Source organism: Rattus norvegicus, chromosome 7 (genome assembly GCF_021556685.1).
Source record: "Rattus norvegicus strain SHRSP/BbbUtx chromosome 7, alternate assembly SHRSP_T2T, whole genome shotgun sequence".
Classification (NCBI taxonomy): domain Eukaryota; kingdom Metazoa; phylum Chordata; class Mammalia; order Rodentia; family Muridae; genus Rattus; species Rattus norvegicus.
Genome location: NC_141540.1, coordinates 79426273 through 79452214, shown reverse-complemented (window position 1 = coordinate 79452214; position 25942 = coordinate 79426273). Strand labels below are relative to the sequence as shown.

The 25942-nt window shown below is 46.0% G+C and overlaps 1 long non-coding RNA gene across 2 annotated transcripts; it reads left to right on the top strand.

Annotated features, from left to right (window-relative positions):
• The first annotated feature begins 1005 nt into the window (after positions 1 to 1005).
• On the top strand, positions 1006 to 10155 carry LOC148004769 (uncharacterized). Of its 2 annotated transcripts, none has more exons than XR_015625489.1 (3): positions 1006 to 1199; positions 3463 to 3588; positions 8249 to 10155. It is a non-coding gene; the product is annotated as an uncharacterized LOC148004769 (long non-coding RNA). The 2 variants fall into 2 exon arrangements; XR_015625488.1 differs by having other exon boundaries at positions 1110 to 1328.
• Positions 10156 to 25942: the final 15787 nt, after the last annotated feature.

The window sequence follows — 25942 nt, the reverse complement described above, 5'->3', positions numbered from 1 at the left end:
CTGTGTGGTGGCACACAACTTTAATTCCAGCACTCAGAAGGCAGAGAGAGAGGCAGGGGATCTCTGTGAGTTAAAGGTCAGTCTGGTAGTCTATGTAGACTCTGTCTCTAAAATAAAATAAAACAAAATAAGATGCTTCCAAGTCTGATGATCTAAATTTGATCCTTAGAATCCACATGGTAGGAGGAGACAAGGAATTCACACACACATACACACACACACACACACACACACACAAATGCACAGGCACACAGATGTACACATGCATGCACATACACTAATAAGTAAATAATGGTTATGTAATCGAATGCTTTCCTCACCTGATCTCTACAGACAAAAGGTTTCCACCTTCATGCATGGGTTCTTGCAGCCCCCTGTATACCTGTCAACACTCCAGAAACATTAGACTGTTTATGTTGTTGCGTAAAACTGTCCTGTAGATTTTATATTTTAGCATGCCCACCAGAAGCTCTTGAGAAAACACTCAGCGGAACTTATAATGTCGGTAGTACTCTCAGGGAAAGCAATGAAGTTTCTCTCCCTAGTTTCCGACCTAATTGACTAGTAAGGCACTCACATAGAACTCACTATGTGTGTTACCTTGAAAGCCTCTAGGGTTTTACAGACCAACATAGATCACAATCTGTGCCCATAGAAGCTACCAGGGAGACAGTCAAACAAACACCAAGAGTGGAGTGCAAAGCCTTTGAGAGGCACGAGAACTATGTGTAGGGCCCAGCCCACATACTTAACAGGGAAGTTGATTGCTTCTCCATACTCCTCTGTGGGAACCCAAGAAATCTTCATAGAACAAACACTCAATCTTGCAGGATAAGTAGAAATATTCCAGGCAAAGACTGGGGGATAAAGGGTGTGACTCAGTGGTAGACTTGCCTAGCATTTGTGTACAAGGTCTTGAGCCCAATGCCCAAAGACAAAAATTAACAGAGATAAGATTGTCCACATTTGCCAGCATCTGTGGTGGAAACACTTCTCTTGTGGCAGATTTCAGACAACACGAGATCCCTGAACACCGGGAACAGTTGAGCATGGGCTAGTAAAGCGCACCGCCCACCGCACCGCCCACCGCACCGCCCACCGCACCGCCCACCGAAGCACCCACCACAGCACCAGAGGGAGGGCAGGTGACAGACAAGGCACAGTCAAAGGCGCAGATGCCTGGAGGAGTCTGCAGACAGGTGGGCTGCTGCCCCACAGAGTGTGAGATGGTGACTGGAAGATGTGGAGTGTGGAGAAATAGGCATAGTGTGTGAGAGAGATCAAGCTTGTGACAGGAGACATGCTCTATGAAAGTATCTGGAGAACAGGTAGGGGGAAGGTTTCAGAACAATGGGTTTGGGCGACTCTATCTCTTCAGCAGTGGCTAATGTTCTAAACCATTCATGCTTTGGAGGAATAACTCGGCGACAGTGTAGGAAGTAGCTAGTCGTCAGATGACAGGGCTCTCCCCAGTGGATCAGCAGGATGACTGATCCGAGCATTGCAATAGTCTTGCAATGGGGTCTAAGCCAATATTTGGTTTCTGTGAGCCATAGCTAAGACATTTCAGTACGACTTGTGTATATCCCACCTCAGGGGCTTCTTTAACTCAGGCCTTTAGAAAAGAAAGGAAGGAAATGATAAAATAATATCGCTTTTTAATGTGGCTAAATAGAACCCTGAACAGCCTTATGCAGCAACATAAATGTGTCTGTACATTTTAATGTGGATAACTCATCTCAGAGTCCCTGTTCATCCACAGCAGACACTACTTCCTCCGCCTCTGCCTGTTGGATTTAATTCTCATTGCCTCTTCCTGAGTGTCACATTGGTCCCATTAAGCACTCAGATCTGTTGTCTGTTTGCTTTTCCCTTCACCAGGGGACGTTGGTTTCCACAGCTGCAGCTGCCTGCTGCCTGCTCATGGCCTGCTAAGCCAGATTTCCAAGGAGGAAAGCATTGAGTCTAAAAGCAGGCTCCATCCCAGAGATGCTTTGTGTCCTTGGGCTTCTTACTTCCTAGGTCACGGGGGGGGGGGGTGGTGGTGGAAGGATAGGAGGCCACAATATGATCACACTGCAGTTCTGTCATATGGTTCTGGGGTGGCTTTGTGGGTAGCTACCTGGCTTGATTTCCTTTCTATGGCTGTGATATCCTGACAAAAGCAAAAAGCAAATTTTTTATTAAAAAAGAAAAGAAATAGTGTTTTAGCAGGGCATGGGAGGGGGGCACATCTTTAATTCCAGCACTGGGGAGGTAGAAGCAGGTGAATTTCTGAATTTTGGGACAGCTTGGCTACACAGAGAAACCCTATCTCAAACTCCTCCTGTCACCCCCTAAAACAGAAATGGTTTATTTAGCTTACAGATCTAGATTGTAGTCCACCACTGTGGGGAAGTCAAGGCAGGAACTTGAAGTAGCTAGTTGGTTTCACAGTCAAGAGCAGAGAGAGAAGTGTCTGTACCCAAGCCAACTTAGGCTCAGCTCATCCCCCTCCTGTTTTTTGTTTTTTGTTTTTTTTTAGGGCCCTGGACACAGGAAATGGTGCCACCCATGTTAGTTGGCATAATTAACATAATCAAGACCAACTCCCATAGGCTCACTTGAACCAGATAATCCTCCACTGAGACTCTGAGGTGATTACAGGCTGTGTCCAGTTGACAATTAAAACTGCAAATCACAGTGGCACTGCCCACACCCGCAAGAGATCTTGTTTGCCAACACACACTACTCACTCTCCTCTCTCCCTTCGATCTCCTTTCTATTCTGAGCATCAGACCACCAGGCTGGACCTGACTTTCAGATCTTGATGCCGAAGTCTACAGGGGGAAAGGCAATGGTAGTTGCAGGTGACATGTAGGGACTTGTAAGGTCCTGTCCATCTATCAGGTGTTACAGTTTGACAGCTGCTTGGCAGGTAGCAGCAGCAATGTGGGGGGAAGTCAGTAGACTTCCTAGCTTTCTACTGAAGCTTAAGATCTCCTTCTTGCTCTCCTGCTGCCCCATCTGCTGGTGGTAAAACTGTTACGGTCAGGCCTGGTGGTTTGTAATGTTAGGCTGACAGGAAACAAGAGGATGTCAAGTTCAAAGACAACCCAACAAGATGAAATGTGTGCATCCTATGGTCCAATGACCTGGTTAAACCTCAGTGATGCTTATGCCAACAAAATTGCCACATTGAGCAGACTCAAATGCCAAAAATAAGAATACTACTTAAACATGAATTTCAGATAAACAATGAATATTTTTATGGGTTCCATATTTGCCATAAAGCCCTTTAATGCTTTTAAATAATCATAATAGTTAACAATTAGTGAACCAAGGAATCCCAGCCTCAAGGGGAGGTGAGAATAAGAACCCTCGGGAAGACCTAGCAAAGAGCTACATAGTAACAGCTGCTTGGACTCAAATTAGGTTTGTGGTGTTTGGAGAGCAAGTCCTTATCCTCTGCTACTGTTACAGTTCAGGAATCCCACCAAGGGGAAATATTTCCTTCTGGACAGGAGAATGAAATCCCTGGTCTAAATGGAGAAGTAGCCTTGTACTTTGGCGGGTCAGTGGCCTGGTAAAGAAGCATGCTGCAGGAAGGTGAGGCACCTTTTTTCCCCCTTCTCTTCTCTTTCTTTTGGATGCTGTCCAGAGCCCAGATACACTTCTGCTACCCTGGGCTTCCGTGTTCTGTGCTTTCTCTGAAGCTCCCTTCCCGTCATGTGGCTCACCTCCATGCTGGCTCAACTCCAATGACATGGGTCTCTTTCTCTCTGTTTGTTAAGTTTCCATCTATGAATCTATAAGAAACTTTCCTCTAGAGATTACTCTCAAAAATACCCCCCCAATATTCCTGTACCCTTGTCTCCTTGAGTTTGTATCAGACAAAATATTGCCGATGTGTATGATCTTGTCTAAATTATGTTAACTACAGCCCCATCTGCCAACTTGCCTTTATTTTTCATTTATGGAGCAAAGGGGCTGTAGACAATTAAGAAGCAAGACACGGGATTGAGGATTTAGCTCAGTGATAGAGCGCTTGCTTAGCAAGCGCAAGGCCCTGGGTTCAGTCCCCAGCTCTGAAAAAAAGAAAAAAAAAAAAAAAAAGAAGCAAGACACAGCAGAAACTCTTAGAGTGACTGTACCCTGAGTTCCGGATGAGATGGTGGACTAGAAGCTGCCTCTGTGCCATCTCCTCAAGGAGGCGATTCAGTACAAGAAAAAACAGTCTGCTCCAAAGAGAGGAAGGGAAGAGCTGACCAAGTCACAGAGGCAGTGGTAGGCAACCAGTTGCAAAGTCTGAGAGAACCACAAGAGAAAAGATGTCCTGAGAAAAAGCCCTCACCCATCAATGGACTGTAACTCACGAAGCTGCAAAATTGTACGAAAGAGCCTGAACTGAGAATGCAGCTGGGGTGGGGGGTGAGGGTGGGGATGGGTGTGTGTGTGTGGGTCCTTAACATGCCTAAGCAAGTGCTGTCCCAGGGTGAGCATGCAGAAGCTGATACAGCTGTGGTTCAAGGTGGTAGGGCCCCACCTTGAGCTGGCAGCAGAACTTGGCAGTGCTGCTCATGGAATACTTTTTAGAAAGCATCAAAGATTCAAGATGGAGGAGATCATGAGAGCAGCTGAGTCCAGATAGAGCGAGACCAGGCTCAACCAACATCCCTGCGAAGAAGCCCTAAGAGGCCTGTATGTAAAGAAGAGAAGCTAAAGCCCACGCTGTGGTAGGAACCCCAGGATACTGAAGATGCCAGGATCATGGAACGTCTGCCAAGAGCGCTGCAGGTGCTGAGTGAGTCTGTCCCAGGCGAGAGACTGTCCGAGTTTCCAGCATCAGGACTGGGGAGTAGATTCTACTTAAGCTCTTCGAAGCCCAGCTGTTACACATTGAGGCCCAGATGAGGAACTTGAAGCTATTTGCCCTGCTGAATGTTGATCTTGTTTTACTTTGCTCCAGTCATTCCTTGCTCTACCCAAGTTGTTCTTTTCTGGAATAGGAATATTTACCCTGTGCTATTATATGTTAGAAGGATAAAGTTTTTTTATTTTATAGGTATGCCCAATTAAGAAACTTTGGACTTGAGAGCAGAAGAGATGGCTCAGTGGTTAAGAGCACTAGAGCACTGACTGCTCTTCCAGAGGTCCTGAGTTCAATTCCCAGCAACCACATGGTGGCTCACAACCATCTGTAAAGAGATCCAATGCCCTCTTCTGATGTGTCTGAAGACAGCTACAGTGTACTCATATATAATAAATAAATCTTTTTTCTTAAAAAAAAGAAAGAAACTTTGGACTTTTTAGTGTGTTTGAGTTACAAAGATATTTGCAGTTAAACCAAATGAATGTTACATTGTAACATGTCATCAGCCTTATGATTTAAATGATGTGAAAATGAATTGTTTATTTTAGTTAGTTTGTATCAAAGACACAAAATTGCTGTATTGGGTAGGTTGTGAACTATTCTAACTTACATCCCAGCCATATGTCCCTTGTTACATGCTATGAGTCTTGCCCAGGTTATTTCTGCTCCATCAGCCTGTCCTAGGGTTCGCTTCTCCTGGTCAGGTGCTCATGATTCATTCGTCCTCATGGCGGCCTCGTCCTATCTCGTCTCCCTTCTCCTCCATTTCCCTCACCTGGTGGTCCTTGCCTGACACCCCTAGCCCAGTAATTGGAACTCCACTGAAGGAGAAAAACTATTCCCTAAAGTTGTCTCCTAACCTCTATAGCCACGCCATGATACCCATACTCAACATACATGCACACATCTACATGTTACATACATGAGTAAATAAACGAAGAAAAACCCACCCACAGTGAATACACTCCACCTGGTAGCTCACAACCACTTGTAACTCCAGTTCCAGAGAATCGAGTACCCCCTTCAGGCTTCAGAAGTACCAGGCGTGCACAGACATAAATGCAGGCAAAACATCTATGCACATAAAATAATATTTAATTTTATTTTTAAAAACAGGAGGGTCGGAGAGATGGCCCAGTGACTGAGAGTAAACACTCCCCTGCAGAGACCCGGGTTCAGTTCCCAGAACCCACATCAGGAAACTCACAACTGCCTGTGACTCTAACTCCAGGGGATGCCCTTTTCTGTGCTCTTTAGGCAACTGAACCCACGTGTACACTCCCCCCTCCCCCAACACACACAGAGTGTGTGCTTGAAAACGCAGAGTGAATCTTTAAAAAGCTGGAAGGGAAGGGAAAGTTAGGCACCTGCAACCCCAGCCCCTGAGAGATGGAGTCGGTAGAATTGGGAGTTCAAGGCCTGCCTGGGGTACGTGAGACCCTGCCAAAACAAAAAAGGAAAACCAAAATGTGGCTGTAGCTTAGTGCTTAGGGCTGTCATACTTGCCTAGCATGTGAGGCCCTAGGTTCAATCCCAATACCGAAAGAGAGCAAAAGGTTAAAAGTCACATTGTAGGACCAAAATGATGGCTCAGCAAGTGAAGGAGCCGCCGCCAAGCCGCATAGTATGAGTTCCATGCCTTTGACCCCGCGCTGATCGGTTTTTGTCAACTCAATGGCATAAAGCTAGAATCAACTAAAAGGAGGGAACCTCAGTTGACAAACTGCCTCCATAAGATGGGGCTCACAGTCCAGAGTCTCCAAACAAACAAAGAAAACACAACAGGACAAGCAGGGCTCATATTATAAACTTCTTTTTCTTTTCTTTTCCTTTTTTAAGATTTATTTATTTAATGTATATGTATATATTCTTTGTCTTCAGACACACCAGAAAGGACACTGGATCCCATTTCAGAGAGTTGTAAGCCACCATGTGGTTGCTAGGAATTGAACTCAGGGCCTGATGGAAGAGCAGTCAGTGGCCTTAACCACTGAGCCATCTCTCCAGCCCCCATATTATGAACTTCTTAAGTGGCCTCCATGAGTTGGAAGTGGGCCAGAATGCTTCTGAAAGGGATTTCAATCCTTCCCCAGAAAACGAATGGGTTTGAATGCCTGTCCTAACACCAATCCATGAAGACACCCCATGTTCCAGGAGTAATGAAAGGGTAATTACAGCTCTCTTCTTTCCTTGTCTCATTCCCTGGAGAAAGTTCTGGAGGAGGGAGTATAAAGAAGCCCTCTGTTGGTTAAGGGCCTTGAATTTGTGCATAGATTAACAATTAGTCTGAGCCCACTGTCTGGGGAGATGCTTCTCTAACTGGCTATGGCTGTTTAGGAATTAACTGGGAAGAAAAAAAATGTTCTTCTGGGAAGGAACGTTCTGGAACCCAAGTCATCTTGACTCGTTTGAAATCCTTTTTGGAAAAATTTAAAAGGAAACATAATCAGATCTTATGGAGAGATTCTAACTTTGTTTCCATCTTTGCTCTAAAGAGGACTAAGTCTGTGGATTTCAAAAATCCTCTTCCTTTATCACATTATTAGTTTGGTAGGTTAGAAATAGACTAGGCGGGCTGGGGAGATGGCTCAGTGGTTAAGAGCACTGACTGCTCTTCCTGAGGTCCTGAGTTCAAATCCCAGCAACCACATGGTGGCTCACAACCATCTGTAATGGAATCTGATGCCCTCTTCTGGTGTGTCTGAAGACAGATACAGGGTAATTATAGATAATAAATAAATCTTAAAAAAAAAAAAGAAATAGACTAGGCACGGGTAATCAGGGTTAGGGAGGTGGAAGTAAGAGTATCAGGAATTCAAGGTTACAAAATTCAAGAAACTTTCAAAAACAAATACACAAACAAATAGAGAAAGAAAAGCAAACCAAACCAAACAGAAAAAACAAGAGGCAGTGGGATGACTCGGTGGTTACGGACATTCGCCCACCAAACCGCATAGCCTGAGTTCTAGCCCTGGGATTCCCATTGGTGGACAGAGAGAACCGACTCCTGTATGCTGTTTTCTGACCTCCACAGGCATTCCAATGGCTCATACACAATGCCCTCCACCACCACCAAAACAAAACAAACAAAAAATGTAAAAAAAAAAAAAATTAGTGTTCAAAATAATGGCTTTTAAAAATAAAAATATACATTGCCCTTTAAATTTTAAATATTTTTGCCTCCCAGTCACATACAGATTGTTAGCTTTGAAGCCGTTAGTTAGGTCTGCTAATCTTATGAAATATGCATATTCAGGAGCCTTAAATGCATTCAGATGTACTAATGAGTACTAAGGGCGACAGTGTAGCTCCTTACTACTGTTCATGAAGTAAAATGTTACCTCAGAGACATTCTCTGATTCTAGTCCCATTTGCTCTCTCGCCTTTCAACTCTAGAGTCCCCTAAAAGCTGCAGATCTGCCTTCGAGATTCACAAAATGACAGAGACTGGAATTTTAATGGTTCAGACCCATCTGGGGCACGTGGAAGACCAAGCAGGATGAGTTGCCTGGAAGACCATGCCTCTGTGGGAGTCTGTGGTGTACTAACATCCAACTTGACGCCAGATTCTGCGTGTACACCCCTGTACACACCGCTCGCCCGCGCTCTCTTGCTCTCTCTCTGATCTCTCACCACACACACTCTGTCCCTCTGATCTCTCTCTCGCCACACACACACACACACACACACACACACACACACACACTGCAGCACCATGTAGCCCAAACTTCAAACTCATAGCTATCGATCAGACTTCAATTTCCTGAGTGTTTTGATATAAGAGTCCCCCAAAGATTTTTTAATGAGCGTGCCTCATTGATTGACTGTTTGCCTGCTATGTGCCCCGGGTTGGAACTCCATTATGGCAATAAACAAAATACAGGAAAAAAACAACAGCAGCAGCAGCAGCAGCAGCAGCAGCAACAACAACACACAGCTGGGTATGTTAACTCCTTCCTGTAATCTCAGCATCCAAAGAGTTCAAGACCAGCCTGAGTTGCGTAGTCAAATTCTTTCTCTGAAAACCAAAACCAAAGAAAAATGATAGAATTCACGTGCTGTATAGCTCACACTTAAATTGCATTTAGTGCATTCACAGGGTGTGAATCACCACCACTCTCTAAGTTTAGACGTCTCATCACCCCACAAAGAAACCCAGTGGCTGCTCGGTCCTGCCTTTCCCGGGTGCCTGGCAACCACAAATCTGCTTCCTGTACGGTGAAGTCAGAAGGGCTTTTGTAGTCAGAAGCCGGGTGCTGGCTTCACAGTGCGGGGTGTTCAGCCGGCTCCTTCACTCCCTCATCTGTCTGGCGTTCAGTTTCATTTGGCAGGCAGATGCTCCTCAATCTCAGCCACATGACAGGTAGAACGGGCTGTAACTCAGAGGTGGAGGGCCTGCGTGAGGTGTTCGTTCCTCACCAGAAAGGAAGAAAATGAATGCTTGCCTTTAAATGGTTCTTGCCTTTAATCCCAGCACTAAGGAGGCAGAGGCAGTCGGATCTCTGAGTTCGAGGCCAGCCCGGTGCACAAAGTGAGTTCCAAGACAGCCAGGGCTACATGGAGAAACCCTGTCTCAACAACCCCCACCCCAAAGTAAACAAATGAGGTCTGAAATTTAGAAAAATTCCTGATGCTTAAACCCCAGTCTCTGAAATCTTAATTCACTTGAACTGGGGCTTTGGAAATTTTGATTTTTTTTTTTTTTTACATTTAAAAATGTACAATGTCGGGGTTGGGGATTTAGCTCAGTGGTAGAGCGCTTGCCTAGCAAGCGCAAGGCCCTGGGTTCGGTCTTCAGCTCCGGGGGAAAAAAAAATGTACAATGTCCAAGAGTTTTGTTCTGTTCAGCTACCTGCTGAAGCAAGTTGGTGGACCTTTTCTCTTTATTAACATGAAATGTTGGGCTGCAGAGCTGTGTCAGCAGTTAAGAGCACTTACTCTTGCAGAGGACCTGAGTTCCCCAGAAGCCACATCTGGCAGCTCACAACCACCTGTCGCTCAAGCTCTGCTGTTGTCACTTCTACTGTCACCTGCATGTACACATATCTCCACACAAACAAGGAGTTTAAAATAATACAAATAAGTCTTAAAGAAAAAAAAGTGGAGGGCTGGAGAGATGACTCAGCGATTAAGAGCACTGACTGCTCTTCCAGAGGTCCTGAGTTCAAATCCCAGCAACCACATGGTGGCCTCACGACCTTCTGTAATGAGATCTGATGCCCTCTTCTGGTGTGTCTGAAGACAGCTACAGTGTACTCATATATAATAAAGAAAGAAAGAAATAAATCTTTTTTAAAAAGTGGAATACGTGTCTCTAAGCCATGTTTCCACATTCGCTCTATGATGCAAATACAACCCCTGGGCCAGCAGAGCTCCCACTCTGAGTCAGCTTCTCGCTTTTCCCCAGGTGTGCACACTAAATTCTAGAAAGTGTTACTCTCTGTTTCCTGACAGTTCTAACAGTCCACGGTCATGTTGTCTCTGCTTTTACCTTGGTGAGCCACCAGGTGACTTTAATAATCAGTTCCCACAGGCCAGGGTTTACCCACACTGGAAAATTGGCTTGGTCTACTTGCTAAACAGGATCCGGAATATGCTATTGGCAGAGGCTTGCAGAAGTTTGTTCAGCGATAGCTCGTTACCCAGTGATTTGGAAGAACATCAAGTCGTTTAAGGTTGTTTTATCTACTATTTAGAAGGGAGAAATCCCGTGTGTGTGTGTGTGTGTGTGTGTGTGTGTGTGTGTGTGTGTGTGTGTGTGTGTGTGAGATTTAGGTCTCAACCTGTAGGCAATTTTGGAGCATTCTATACATTTTGCAAAAATCATGTATCAAGCAGGCTTATGTTTAAAATATGAGCAGTGAGCAGGCATGGTGATGTTAATCCCTGCATTCAGAAGACAGAGGGAGGCAGATATCTCCAGAGGTGTTCAACTTTGATTGCCAGTTAGAATCATCTTATTTTACTTGTTTTGGTTTTTTTTTTATTAATTATTTATTCACTTTACACCCTGGTCACAGCCCTCCTTCCTCCTTTTCTTTCAGTTCTACCCTCACCCGCACAAATCCCTCCTCCTATTACCCTCTCCCCTTCTCCTTAGAGAAGAGGAAGACCCCTTTTGGTACTGCCCCTTTGTGGGACATCAAGTAGCAGCAGGATTAAATGCGTACTCTCCCTCTGAGGCCTGACCAGGCAGTCCAGCAGGGGGAAGGGGATCCAACGGTAGGCAACAGAGTGTGAGACAGCCCCTGTTCCAATTGTTAGGGGACCCACATGAAGACCAAACTGCACATCTGCTATAAACGTATAGGAAGCCTGGGTCTAACCCCTGCATGCTTTTACGTTGGTGGTTCAGACTCTGTGAGTCCAGGTTAGCTGACTCTGTAGGTCTTCTTGTGGTGTTGTTAACCACTCCAGCTAGCCCAATCCTGTCTGCCACTCTTCCACATGATTCTCTGCCTGATGCTTGGCTGTGGGTCTCTGCATCTCTATCCATCAGCTGCTGGGTGAAGCCTCTCAGGAGACAGTTATACTAGACTCCTGTGGTGGTTTGAATATGCTTGGCCCAGGGAATGGCACTATTAGTAGGTGTGGCCTTGTTGAAGGAAGTGTGTCATTGTGGGGGTGGGATTTGAGACCCTCCTGGCTGCCTAGAAAGCAGTCTGCTCTTGACTTCCTCTGGATAAAGATGTAGAACTCTCAGCTCCTGCAGCACCATGCCTGCCTGGACTCTGCCATGCTCCTGCCTTGACAATAATGGACTGAACCTCTGAAACTGTAAGCCAGTCCCAACTAAATGTTTGCCTTTGTAAGAGTTGCCATGGTCATGGTGTCTGTTCACAGCAATGGAAACCGTAAGACAGCTCCTGTCTGCAAGCATAGCAGAGTAACATTAATAGTGTCAGGGGTTGGGGTTGGGGATTTAGCTCAGTGGTAGAGCGCTTGCCTCGCAAGCGCAAGGCCCTGGGTTCGGTCCCCAGCTCTGAAAAAAAAAGAAAAAAGAAGAAAAAAAATAGTGTCAGGGGTTGGCTCTCTCCCATGGATGGCTCTCAATGGGGCCAGTCATTGGTTGGCTGTTCCCTCAATCTCTGCTTCATCTGCTCATTTTGTAGGCAGGACAATTTTTGGGTCTAAGATTTTGTGGGGTTTATTTATCTTTAAAATATTTTAGTTTAGTTATATGTGCATGGATGGGCATGTTCATGCCACCATGTGAAAATCAGAAGAAAACTCATGAGAGTCAGTTCTCCTCTCCCATCATGTGGGACTTGGGAACTGAACTCAGGTCAGCAGGATTGGAGGCAGACACCTTTACCTGCTCAGCCATTTTGATGGCCCTTATTTATTTTTTTAAGACAGTGTTTCATGTATCCCAAGTTAGCCTCAAATTTGTTATGTAGCCAATGACTACCTTGGATTGTGCTTCTCCTCCTCTACCTGCCAAGCTCTGGGATTACAGGTATCTGCAGCCACGCTCGGTATAGGTCGTGGTGGGCATGGAATCAGGGTTCTGTGCATGCTAGCCATCCCACCTAGTCCTCTAGCTTTTAAAATTTGAATGGTTCATTTATATTTTTCTCAGTAGTGCTAAGACTTGAACCAAGAACCTCACACATGCTTGTGAATACTCTTACCTTTCAGCTCTCTCCCAAGAGTTTGTGTTTGGTTGTTTTGAGACAGGGTCTCATGTATCTCAGATCTGAACTCTGTGTAACTGTGGTGGTTTAAATATCCTTGGCCCATAGGGAGTGCTACTGTTAGGAGCTATGGCCTAGTTGGAGGAAGTGTGTCACTGTGAGGTGGGCTTTGAAGCTCTGCCCAGTATAGAAAAGTCAGTTTCTCCTGGCTGCCTCCAGATGAAGATGTAGAACTCTCAGCTCCTCCTGCACCATGCCTGCCTGGGTGCTGCCAGGCTCCCACCTTGATGATATGGACTGAACCTCTGAACCTGTAAGCCAGCCCCAGTTAAATGCTTGCCTTGGTCATGGTGTCTCTTCCCAGCACTGGAAACCTAACTAAGGCAGAAGTTGGTATCAGGAACTGGGGTATTGTTGTGATAGGCCTGACCGTGTTTTTGTTTGGAGGAATGTGAATATTGGGACTTTGGATCTGGAAATGGGTAGAATGCTTTAAGTGTGGCTTAATGGGCCTTTCTAGTAGGAATATGGAAGACAGTGGTGTTGGGGGTGATTTGAACTGTGGAGGCTCAAGAGGCTTCAAAGGAGAATAATGTTAGTGTGTGGCCTAAACACTGTTCTTAGGATATTTAGGTGAAGAGCACAGTTGCTTTTTGCCCTTGTCTGAAGATGCAGATTAATTGCATTGACAAAGGAATACTCAAAAATGTCTCATTTAGACTTTATCCTGTGTTTCAGTCTTAAGAGGAATGTTTTGATCAAGCAGAGCAAGCTTAGAAAGGAAAAATACAAAACGTATATTTCAAGTAGTAAAAGGGCACCAGGAAGTGTAATGGAACTCCATCCTGAGTTTGAGGAGATAAGCAGATGAAGAGAGTGGTGACCTTGGAGAAAGATCCCACCCAGCTAAGCTTATTGTTTACTTGGGTTATTGATTTTATTGGACTTTTAATCTGGAATGAACTACAATCCAGAAATGGAAGACACAGGCTTTTGATCAGGATCTTGAGGAATTGTGGTTATGACAAGCTTAGGCCCAGGTGTGGTGGTACACACCTTTAATCTCAGGAGACAGAAACAAGCTGATCTCTCTCTGAGTTCAAGGTCAGTCTTGGACAGAGCAAGTTCCAAGAAGAAAAGCTTTGGTCCAAGTGTGGTGTGGTTCATGCCCTTAATCCTAGAAGCCAGGAGACAGGCATGCAGATCTTTGAATTCAAGGTCAGTTAACAGAGCAAGTACCAGGACAGCCAAGCTTAGGCAATGAAGGATGTAATAGAACAAAGGGGGCCGTCTTCCAGCTCCAGCAAGCAGCAGAATTCAGCAGCTTTGGCCATGTGGCTCTGGCTTTAGAGTCAAAAATAGAAGGGACTACTGGGACAATTGATGCTGGTTTGTTGGAGCTAAGAAATTAGCAGTGATTAAGAAGAGATCAGGGGCTGGGGATTTAGCTCAGTGGTAGAGCGCTTACCTAGGAAGCGCAAGGCCCTGGGTTCGGTCCCCAGCTCCGAAAAAAAGAACCAAAAAAAAAAAAAAAAAAAAGAAGAGATCAGCGTCATTATGGTGAAATCTTCTGGGAAGTGTTTTCTGAGAGTACAAAGAAGCTGTGTTTCAGAGATAACCAGGGTTGTACCTCATGCTGCAGCTGGACTTTGTAATGTGTAAGAACCACCTAGGCAGTGCTGGTTTTGAAGGCATATAAGCCAGCTCCAATTAAATGTTGTCTTTTGTAAGAGTTGCCTTGGTCATCATGTCTGTTCACAGCAGTGGGAACACTAACTAGTAATAACTCTCTACATAGCTGAGGATTGCCATACATACCTGATCGTTGTACCTCTACATCCCAAGTGCTGAGTTCACAGGTATACACCACCACACCCGACTCTCTGGACTTCAGAATTCCTGATACCTAGATACCAATCTACACCAAATAGATCAGAATCTTGGTTTTCTTTGCTTTTAATTCCTTAGATGATTCTCATAGCCAAATTTTAAAATTGCTACTATATCTTACTATTGTTACCCTATCTTTGATACAAAATAAATCCTTTCAAATGTTGAGGCTCTATTCCCCTTTTTGTTGATGTCCTTCAGAGGCACCATGCTGAACATCTTGGTGTCTTTATCAGCAACAAGATTCCAGAGAAGGGGTGTTACCAGTGAAGAAGCTCCTTAACTGTTGACCGACTCAGCACAGTGACCACCCTGGTACTTGTGATCATGTTGTGAGACGCAGATTTCTCAAGATCAGATGCATGTCACCTGACAAGGACTCACAGTTCCTGAAGCCGCCCTCCTCCTTTGCATCAGTTAGCCAATCCCTTCAGACTGAAGTCAAGCTCCTACCAGTAGGCTGAGCTAGAGTCTTCTACCACCTACTTCAGGGATCAACAATGGATGATATCCTGGCCAAGAGTGCTTGCCAGGCCAGTGTGAGTCTCGAAGACCCTGTGCACAAAAGGAATCGCCTTGCTGAGCTAATTTTGCTTTGCTCATGCATTCTTGTGTGCAACCCTGAGGGCGCTATTTGGCTCTAACAATGTCTCCCCGGTTCCACTGACACTGGAAATCTACACAAACACTGCAGAGAGGGCTTTCCCTCTCTGCCTATAGGTTTTAGGGGTGATGTCATTGGCCGTGTAGCTTTGACTCACCTCTGGCTGACAGGTTGTTATAGCCATGGTTATAGGCAATGGTTAGATCTAGCCATGGAAGCTTGTTTGCTCCCTATGGTGCTATTGGCATGTGGGGTAGCTTCAACAGTGGGACTTAGCAGAAGGAAGTGAGTCATAGGGCATGCCCCTGAGTGGGATACTGTGATCCTGGCCTTCTCTCTCTGCTTGTTCAGTGTACCCTTGTCCTGGTGCTTGCTACGTGTCAACACACAACAGGGACAAAGGAAAGTTTTCTGCCTTATATGTTAATTTTATTTTCTGGCATTTTCTCAAAATCCCAGAAAGCAAATACAATGATATTAACCAGTTGCTAAACATGCCTGCTAAAAATGGTTTCCAGCACTTGAGAAAGACTAGAGGGGAAGACAGAGATAAGATAGCCATAAATAGGAGAGCTAGCAACCTGTGCATGGTAGAAGAGAACTGGAGAGTAGTCGGTGGAAAAATCCCAGGACCTGAGAATCTCGGAGGAAGAGAAATTCACACCCACCAAGATAGAGAAGTGTCACAAGAGACAGAGAAGTGTCACAAGAGATGGAGAAGTGTCACAAGAGGTGTTGTTGTCCTTTGCTTTTGTTTTTGAGACTGTCTCCCTTTATATTTCCAGATGTCCTGAGCTGGCTATGTAGGCCAGGCTAGCCTCTAACTCACAGAGCTCTGCCTGCCTCTACCTCCCCAGTGCTGGGATCAAAGGTGTGTGCCACCACAGCTAGCCAAAGCAATACACTTTTAAATGAGCAACGGGTCACTCGAGAGCTCAGAGAGGAAATTTTAAAAGTTAAAACTATTTCCAAAGATTTGTGGAAGCCGTGTGAAGTCCTGTCCCTAGCAGAGCAAAACAAACAAAACCCAACGAAACAGATGTAGCTCAGTATGTGCGGTGAGGGTGCGTCTCGGCACACAGCATGGGTATGCTGTGCTCTGATAACACGTTCACTCGTCTACATTACACGTTCCATTCTTTAAAATCATTGCAGTTCTAGAGGATGGATCGTCTACAGTAACAAATGGCTTTGTGTTTCAGCCCAGCCTATGCTCCCAGATAAAGAGAACCAGAAAAGGTTCACAAAGCAGCGGCATGCAGCCTGCACGGCAGATCTCCTCTGCCAAAGACCTAATAAATAACATGTTGGGATTAGTTTTACAGCCACAGGCAGACTGAGATCCAAACTTTAAAGAACTGCTCTTTAGTAATGCCTGACTTATGGTCTATTTTAAGGCAGTGAACCAAGTACCTCTGTTTATTAATTCAGGAAGGAGACAGCTTCATTAGGAGACTCTAATCCATGCTGGGTGCCATGACTCAGACCTGTAATCCTAGCTCAAAAGTATCTGATACAGGGGGATGGCAAGTTCAAGGGCAGCCTAGACTCCTTAGAAAGGCTGTGTCTCAAAAAACAGCAAATAGAAATGGTCTAGCCTTGGTCTAATGGGTAAGGTGTTTGTCTTGCATGTGCAGGTCCTGAGTTTGACCCCCAGAAGTGAGGAGAAATCATAAATCTAAGATTAAAAATCAAAATGCCTTTAGGAGATAAGTGTAATGTGGATACTTAAGACCTTTGAGACCCCAGACTAGGAAACTCTCTGGCTACAGATGTGGAGCTGTAATCCCATCCCTAGGGTAGCTGAGACAGGAAAACTGACTACATCCAGCCTAGGTAACACAGAAGATTCTATTTCAAAATAAAATTAAAACCCAAAGGAGCAATAGCATCAAACAAACATTGAAAGGATATAGCAATATTTTGCTTTTTCCAAGACAGGATTTTACATAGCCCCAATTGGCCTCAAAGTTGGCTACAATGGAGAACCTGATCTTCCTGTCTCCACCTTCCAAGGGCTGGGTTATAGTTGTATGTGTCTTACTGCTGGCTTCTGTGTACTCCCCCTCCTTTTCTTTCTTTCTTCCTTTCTTTCTTCCTTCCTTTCTTTCTTTCTTTTCTCTCTTTCTTTTTTTGACACAAATCTTATGTAGCCCAGGATAGCCTAGAACTCTTTGTGGTTTTGTGCAGAGGATGACCTTGAATTCCCACCTCCCTCCTGTTAGGATTCCAGGCATGTGCCATCATCATGCCTGCTTTTAAATGTGGTGCTGGGGATCAAACCCAGGGATCCATTCAGGCTAGGCAAGCAGTGTACTAACTGAGCTACAACGTCAGTTCAGCTCTTTGATTACACATCTTGGTGTTGGTCAAAGATGACTATTATGGGATATGATTCAGACATGTTCTCAGAGACATCACCGGCTCCTGATGTCATCTCATGCTGGGCCCTAAGGTAGTCTTTGGATCCTTTCAGGGGGGAGAATGTGTGAGAGACTAAGCAGGGTATCTCTTGCCACCACAGAGCTAGAAGGTACACAGTGACCCAGCACAGCCTGACCATACCAGGACGTGGTAACAGTGGCGATGCCAGTTGGTGGTTGCAAGTTGAGAGTGTACTGGCCAGTAAACTGGCCTTGGTACCTACAGCAGCAACTCAACCAGATTGCCACTGTGCACGTTTCCCCAGCTCCTGGGCTCTCGGTTGTGAGTTTGGTGCTGATGCGCTAACCCACTCATTAATTCTGTGCAGTGTGACAGTCTTCAGGTACACAGCAGCAAGCACGATATCAGGAGCCCGTTTCTATAGCAGATACCCCGACTGATGCTATTAGCTCCCCCATCAAAACCCAAAGGACTTGTTTCCTCAGTGGCTGAGTGGGCTGCTGGCAGGCTGTCAGACCGCATGAGAATTACCTCTGCTGAAAAGAATGCGCTCCCCCAAGGTCAAGCCCAGCTACTGGAGAAGTCTGAATTCAGACACTGGCCAACATGGCCCCCACATGCTGTTGCAAGACTTCTCACATGGTGCTTAGTTCATCTGAGTTTTAGATAAACGAGGATATATAAGTTTCCGTAGAGCATGGGTCACATGCTAAAAATTACTCGTTGTTTATATAAAGTTCAAGTCCGACTGCTTTTATTTGTCTGGGAACACCAAACTCAAGGCGACTCCGATGCTGCCAGCCCCAGAGCCTTCCATGGCTTAGCGGAGGCTCATGCCTGAGCATCCATCACGTGGTAGCTCCTCCCCTGTAACGCCCACCCCACTTCTCTTTCCCGCTTCATCCCTCCCTCTTTCTCATGTTTCTTTGTTTGGTTTGGGTTTTCAGGTTGGCTTTAGGCTTGTGACTGTTTTCCCTCAGAGCCCCTGGTCCTTGGGATGATGGGCATGCACCACCCAGGTCAGGTTTTTGTTTTTTGTTTTTTTCCTTCTCATCGTCTTCTTCCTCATTCTTCTTTTGAGATAAAGTCTCACCTTGTCCATCGGTCTGCACTGAAACTCTGTGTGTAGATGAGGATGTCCTACAACACGAAGAACTCTGCCTCCCGAGTGTGGGGTAGAAGGTGTGTGCCACCATCCCTGGCTTGCTTACCTCATCTTTACTGGCAATCTAAAGAGCACTTCTTTTTATTTTTTTTTTTAGTTTAATTTTACTTTATATGTATGGATGCTTTGTTTGCATATAAATGGAAATACACACACACACACACACACACACACACACACACACACACACTATTCAGAAGACAGACTGTGAATTTAAGGCAAGTCCAGGCTACATAATAAGTTCCTATGCCAGAGAAGGCTCCTCTGTGGTAAGTATCCCATCTTCTTGTTCACCGCTGTGGCTTTTACACTTGATGTGCATGGTACCTTCCACACAACCGGCAGTCAACAGTTTTCCAAACGTTTGAGTGAATATCCTACTGCAATGTGGGCAGGTAGAGATGATCAAGTAATGTTAGGAACAACCAAAGTATTTGTATATTTTTCACCCACAGTGGACACCAGCTGAAACTCTGGGCCGCTTGTACTTTGACCAGCTCTTAGTTAAGGGATCCTGTGACCTTCCCTTCTCAAATTTGATGCTATGGTGTGGTTGCTTGGAAATGACTCCTAGTGGCCCTGTATTTGAATGGTGTGTGGGAACTGGAAGCCCCTAACAAACTCTTTCTTCTATAAGTTGCCTTGGCTGAGGTAACAGCAACAGAAAGTAACTAGGACAGAAATCGTTACCCAGAGTCAGGTACTGCTGTGACAAGCCTGACCACAGTGTGTTTTGGAAGAACGTGGAAGACTTTAGGACTTTGGGCTAGGAAAGCAACGGAATGCCGTGAACGGGGCTTAACAGGCCATCCTGATGGGAGCTTGGAAGACAATATCCATGAGAAGAAAGTGGACTGAACAGACCCACCTCAGAGACCTCAGAGAGGAACAATGTTAGAGGCTGGGCGAGACACCATTCTGCTTTCGCAAAGAATGTGGCTGCTTGCTTCCCTTTTCCTAAAGACTTGCCTGAGATAAAACTGAAGAGTTTTGGACTAATTTTGTTGGCAGAGAAGATTTCAAGACAGACAAATATTGATCGTGTCGAGTGGTTATTAGAGTTCTCACTTACGCAACTCCACAATGACAATGAATATGTGGGGCCAAAAGAAAGGAAAATGTACAGTTTGGGGATACAAAGAACACTAAGAAATGTGATGTTTGGGCTGGAGAGATGGCTCAGTGGTTAAGAGCACTGACTGCTCTTCCAGAGGTCCTGAGTTCAAATCCCAGCACCCACATGGTAGCTCACAACCATCTGTAATGGGGTCTGATGCCCTCTTCTGGTGTGTCTGAAGACAGCTACAGTGTATATAATAAATAAATAAATCTTTAAAAAAAAAAAAAAGAAATGTGATGTTTGAGCCTGGGTTTGTGCTGAAAGAGAGAAGGGGAAATGGAGCACAGAGAGCGGAGCCTCAGGGAAATACATGGAGCACAGAGGGTGATACCTCAGGGAAACACAGGGAGCACAGAGAGTGGAGCCTCAGGGAAACACATGGAGCATAGAGAGGGTGCTTCAGGGAAAGACCCACCCAGCTAGCTTGTGAAAGGATAAGGCCAGGGCTTTTTCTGGTTCTAAAAACCATTAACAAATCAAATCTTATGAAAATTAATTCCAGAAGGGAGCCAGGGCACATCCCATGTGGCAGCCTCAGCTACTTCTGGCTTTAAGGGGTTGTGGAATCTTCCTCTGAGGTTGAGAACAGCTGCTGAGGCTAGGCTTATGGAGGAGTGAACTCATGTGGAGACCCAGAGAGGCCATTGCATGAAGCTGTGAAAATGAAGCCTGGATTGGGTTAGAGATCCCAGGATGCTGGAGGTGCCAGAAACATGAGATATCTGACAAGGATAGGGAGTGGAACCAGCCCAAGAAGGAGAAGCATGCCGTCCTTAGCAAAGCCGGAAGAGCAGAGCATGAGCCCTTGACATCAGACAGGATTTGAGACTTGTCCTGCTGGGTTCCAGTCTTGCTTTGCTGCCTGTGTCCTCACTGGGTCCCCTTCCGTTCCTTTTGGAATGGTAATGTTCATGCTGTGTCATTGTATATTAGAAGTATGTTATTTCCCTTTTTATTTTACAAGGTATTACAATTAAGAGATCCCCTTGCATCTCAGAAGAGACTTCGGACCTTGAAATGGTATTGAAACTGTAACCTTTGAGGTTAGACTAAATGCATACTTGCATTATGATATGGCTACAAGCCTATGTGGAAAGTGGTGTTTTGAATGAGAATGGCCCCATAGGCTCTTATAGTTGAATACTTTTGGTCTCATTTGGTGAAAATATTATTAAAGGGGGCATGTCACTGGGGGCAGGCTTTGAGTTTTCAAAATCTCATGCCTTTCCACCTCCACCTCCTTGAGCTTGAAGATCAGGATGTGAGCTCTCAGTGACTGCTCCGGCGCCACACTGCCTGCCTGCCGCCATGCTGCCTGCCATGCTGCTCATGGCCTTGCCCTCTAGAACTGTAAGCCACAATAAATTCTTTCTTGGTCCCTGTGTTTTAGCCCTGCAATAAAAAGTAGCTAAGACAAATGATATTACAGTCTGGAAGTTTATCCTCAGGGAGGAAAAAAAAAATCAGTCTTGGGCCTAAAGAAAGGCTCGCTTCAATGAGCAAAGGTCGGAAGAGTGAGAGCTTTGCTCATGAACCAGCTTTTCATTGGGGGGATATTAGACTCAGCCTAGGAATAATAAGATACAGAGAGGGCAACAGTAACCTTCCAGGCAGAATGTTCTCGTCTTTTCTGGGACTATGTCGAGATCTTCCAGAGTGAGGTGTTCTTTCACTCCTGTGGTCAGACGTTTTCATATGTGTGGGTGTTTCCTCTGCATGTATGTCTGTGTACCATGTGTGTCCTTAATGGGACATCGGGTTCCCTGAGACTGTAGTTCCAGACAATTGTGAGCCAGCACGTACGTGCTGGAAATTGAACCCCAATCCTGTGGAGGAACAGACAGTGATCTTAACTGCTGTGCCATCTCTCCAGTCCCAGCTGACGATATCTTTAGCCTCAGTGAGGGAGGAATGAGTCTAGGAAAGTTCAGGTCAAACTCACCTGTGTCATAGTTCTGACAATATTTTTTTTCTTTTTTCTTTTTTTCAGAGCTGGGGACCAAACCCAGGGCCTTGCGCTTGCTAGGCAAGTGCTCTACCACTGAGATAAATCTCCAACCCCAGAATATTTTTTGACATGTCCAAGATGCCTACCTGCATGAGTAGGAGCTGCCCCGCAGGTTAAGCCAACAGAGGGGTGTGATAAGATCCAGAGAGGCCAGACAAGTCCATTCCTTCCTACGAGCCCATTGGAAGTCTGAAAAGCAGCCAGAGAGGTGTCTAAGTGCGTGTCAGATAAGCAGGGCCATTGTTAGCCTAAGCTACACAGCAAAGGTGCTACCTGCCGCAGACAGGGGAAGGTGAACGTGTATTGCTCAGTTGTGTGACCTCCGCACGAAGTCAGCGATAGTTTAGTCAGCCAGGAGCCGGAAGCTAGAGGAATCGGGGTTTCACTTAATAACAGTCACAGAGAGAGCTAGGCATGGTGGCACATGCCTTTAATCTCAGTAGATCTCCAAATTGAGGCTATCCTGGTCTACAGAGCAAGTTCCAGAGTTCCAGAATAGGGATATACAGGGAACACCCTGTCTTATCCTCCACGCACCCCTCAGAGGAAGAGATCTTTCCTTCATAAAGTTTGGGAAGACAATTTACTGACACTTTGTCATTTATTATAAAAGCTGCAACTCAAGAACTGTCCCCTGGAAGAGACAGATGCACAGGTCAAGTACAGGACAAAGAGGGGCGTGAATGCTGCTGATGCTCTGGGAGTTCATTACATCTGCTGACCAAGAGGCTTCTTTTATAGTGTGGTGCTGGAGACTGACAGGGGACCGTGTACATCCTAAGCCTGTGCTGTGTCACTAAGCCACACACCAAAGGGTTATCTTGCTGTAGCTTCAAGACAGGGTATTACCACATAACTAAGAACCGTGGGACTAGAGAGATGGCTCAGCAGTTAAGAGATCATGAGAACTGGAGTTCAGGTTCTGTCTCTCCCACACATCAACACGGACATCCCTTGGATGCCTGTAACCCAGCTTCAAGGGCAGGGGATGGGAAGACTGCTGGGCTTGCTGGCTTCTGGCCTAGCCAGCAAACAGGAGCTCTAGGTTCAGGGAGAGATCTCCAACCCAAAGCAGTAACACGAAAGTGATAGAGGAAGACACCTAACAGTACTAGACAGTGATAGACACTTTCTCTCCCTTGGTGATGCAGATATAGGCCAGGTTAGACCAGATTGAAAGGAGATTAAGGCAGGTTTATCAGGAAGCAGCTGAGTAGGTTCACCGATTTCCCAGGTAGAGGTGAGTGAAGTCACACATCCAGACCGAATCAAGGGGATTTTACAGAGTTTATGGGAGCCATGATGATGTGCCAGCAAGGAGCTGGGACGGTGTCCATACATGGTCAAAAGCTGAGCCCCTGGGTGCGCCGGTACTCTCTGAGAAGTGATGACCTGTAAGCCCGGAGTTTTCTCTGTGCGGGCGGGGTTTCCTGGCTTGTGCAGGGGCAAGCTCGGGGTTCCAGCCAAACAGACATGCTTGATGGGGCTCTAGCCAGCCCAAGCACCGGCAAGCATGGCTCTGGCAGGCCTTGCCTTTCTCTCCCATTCCCTTTGCCTTGCTAAAAACTGCTAGATTACATTCCTGAAGCCAGTCACCAAGGTCTTTTCCCTTATTTGGCCAATGCCTCTTCCTGAGGCTGACTACCAAGGTTCAGCTATCAAAGCATTGAAGTCCAGCAATCAAAATTCCCCTTTGGGTCACCTAATTAACATGCCTGATTAAAATTAAATACCTCATCCTAACAAGGTTCCCCTTCTACCTTTATAAACTGCCATTTTCCTATGTGCCACATCTGACTCTCTCTACCCAGAAGCAGTCCTTCCTTCCCCTCCGGGACATATTCCCCTTCCTTGTTTCCTTCCCCTTCTTCCTTATCCTTTATCTCCTGTCCTTGTCTCTTATTCCCTGCCCTCTGTACCTCTGGGGCAAGTATACTACCACATCCTAGCATACCACTTCCTAACAGACTTCTCCCTTTTCTCCTTTTCCTTTTCCTCTTCCTCCTCTTCTTCCCCCTCCTCCTCTCCCCATCCCCCCACTTCTTCCTTCTGTATTTGAAGACAGAATTTCTATATTTTAGCTCTTGTCCTAGAACTCACTTTGTAGACCAGGCTGGCCTTGAACTCACAGAGATCTGCCTATTTCTCCCTCCTGAGTGATAGGACTAAAGTTGTGCACCACCTCTGCCTGGCTCCTTTTTCCCTTCTTAAAAATTACACCTGCAAGGTCATTTGCTGATGTCTTTCTGCCTGAGTCAGAAAGCACCTACTTCAAGGTTTCTTCCCTGCTTTATAAAGGATCTCTCTGAGAAAACAGGTGTTTGGGTGTGGTTTGTGACTAGTCCCAGGTCTGAAAGGGAACCTATCTCCTTCAGTACTAGCACGGAAGAGGGCAATTTCACAGGACCTCACCCCTAAACAAAGAACTATGGGCAACTAAGGAATTCTGGGAGGAGAGAGATGATGAGCCCTGAAATTATACACATACAAGCAATACTAAGTGAACTGAGCGTTTAATTTCAAAGACTGGGGGGGGGGGGATAAAGAAGAAAGTGCAACTGGTACTATGTTAGCTTTGTTACTTGTGGTCATTGTGCTGTTCGGCCACATTTCTTCCCATGGAACTTTCCAGAAGCCTGTTCTTGGACAGCTGGAGGAAGCTGGGAATGCCTGGGCGTTGATCCCACCCTGAGTTCCTCCATCAATGAGTCCAACTGGTTTAGAATAAACCCAGAGGCAGAGTTTAAACTGCAGGGCTTCCCCGTGGGCTGCAGGAAAGGCTGGACTGCACCTGAAACCGTCTCACTCTTCCACATTCTGGACCTGCACCTGCGAGCTGCCCTTTGAGAGCATTGTCCCAATATCGTGTACTTGTCTCCTCATCTCAAGATCGGTCCCTAGAGAGCCGGCGTGTAAGTAAATAAACAACGAGGAGCTGTGCTCAACCTCTGAAGAAAGGAGCATTGTTATAGAGAATAATGTCGTAGGAGGCTACTCGGGGCTGGGAGGGCAGCACGGCCTTCGAAGGAGGGAGTTTCAGTCAAGAAGGTCCCAGGCATATGAAAAGGCAGGGCAAAGGGCACAGCGGAGCTCGACATCGTGTTCTAGGACCAGGACAAAGACACATGAGGGTGAGTGGCAGGTGCTGATGGGCATGGAAGTTAAGACGTGCTCAAGCAGAGACTTGCAGGCTGTGATCAAGATTTTGGAGCTCACCGCAAGTGACCAGAATACCGCGGGTCTTCAGCTGGGGCGTGATGTGAGACTTAATAGGTAGTTGTTCTGCCCGGTTCATGCAGGGTATGAGGGACAGAAACCACAGCAAGAGTCACCGGAGCAGCGTGGTAGCCAAGGGCAAGGTAGCGGAGGTGATGCCCACGGAACCGGAAGTGGGGGAGAAAAGTGTATTTTGGGAGGATTGACCGGGTTCCATGCTTATTAGCCAATGGGAAGCTAAGAATGATGTGTGAGTTTTTAGTTTGGCAACTGAGATAGGTTTCCTGGGAAGGAGCCTTGATTTGGAGACATAGGAGTCTATATTCAATCTAATTCTCTCGAAACCGTGGAAACTGAGGCCTGGGGAAGCTGAATGGTCGGCTCCAATCCATCACTAGTACCCACAGCACTGAAAACTGAAAACCAGCTGTAAATAACTACCTAAACCAGTACTTAAGGCACTGGGCTATTAATAGAAGGGACAGCAAAAGCCTCTCAACCCTGTAAGTCTCCGTGACCTCAGACTCACTGGCGATCTTCCTGCCTCAGCCTCCCAAGTGCTGGTAGTCCAGATACCAGCCACCTTGTCCGGCTTTAAGTGTGCCGTGGAAGTTACTTTTTTTTTTTTTTTTGGTTCTTTTTTAAAGATTTTTGTTTGTTTGCTTCTTTTCAAATGATCTGCTGCATGCCAGAAGAGGGCATCAGATCCCCTTACAGATAGCCATGAACCACCCTGGGTGCTGGGATTTGAACTCAGGACCTCTGGAAGAGCAGCCAGTGCTCTTAACCACTGAGCCATCTCTCCAGTCCCCCCTGTGGAAGTTACTTAACTCGCACCGTCTGGGCTGCAGAGCATCTAATAGTCTCATCCCGCTCTGACAGCAAAGCTACGGGGAGAACCAGGGCCCTGCGGCTGGAACCCCAGCTCCTCTTTTCCTACATTGCCCTTCAGCGCTAGCTTGTCAGGCCCCTCCCACCACACAGCCCTCACCCCAGCCAGGATCTCTTTGTGCCTTTTGCTGAACACAGCAAGCTCATTCATGTCTTTGTCAAAGGCACAGGCTG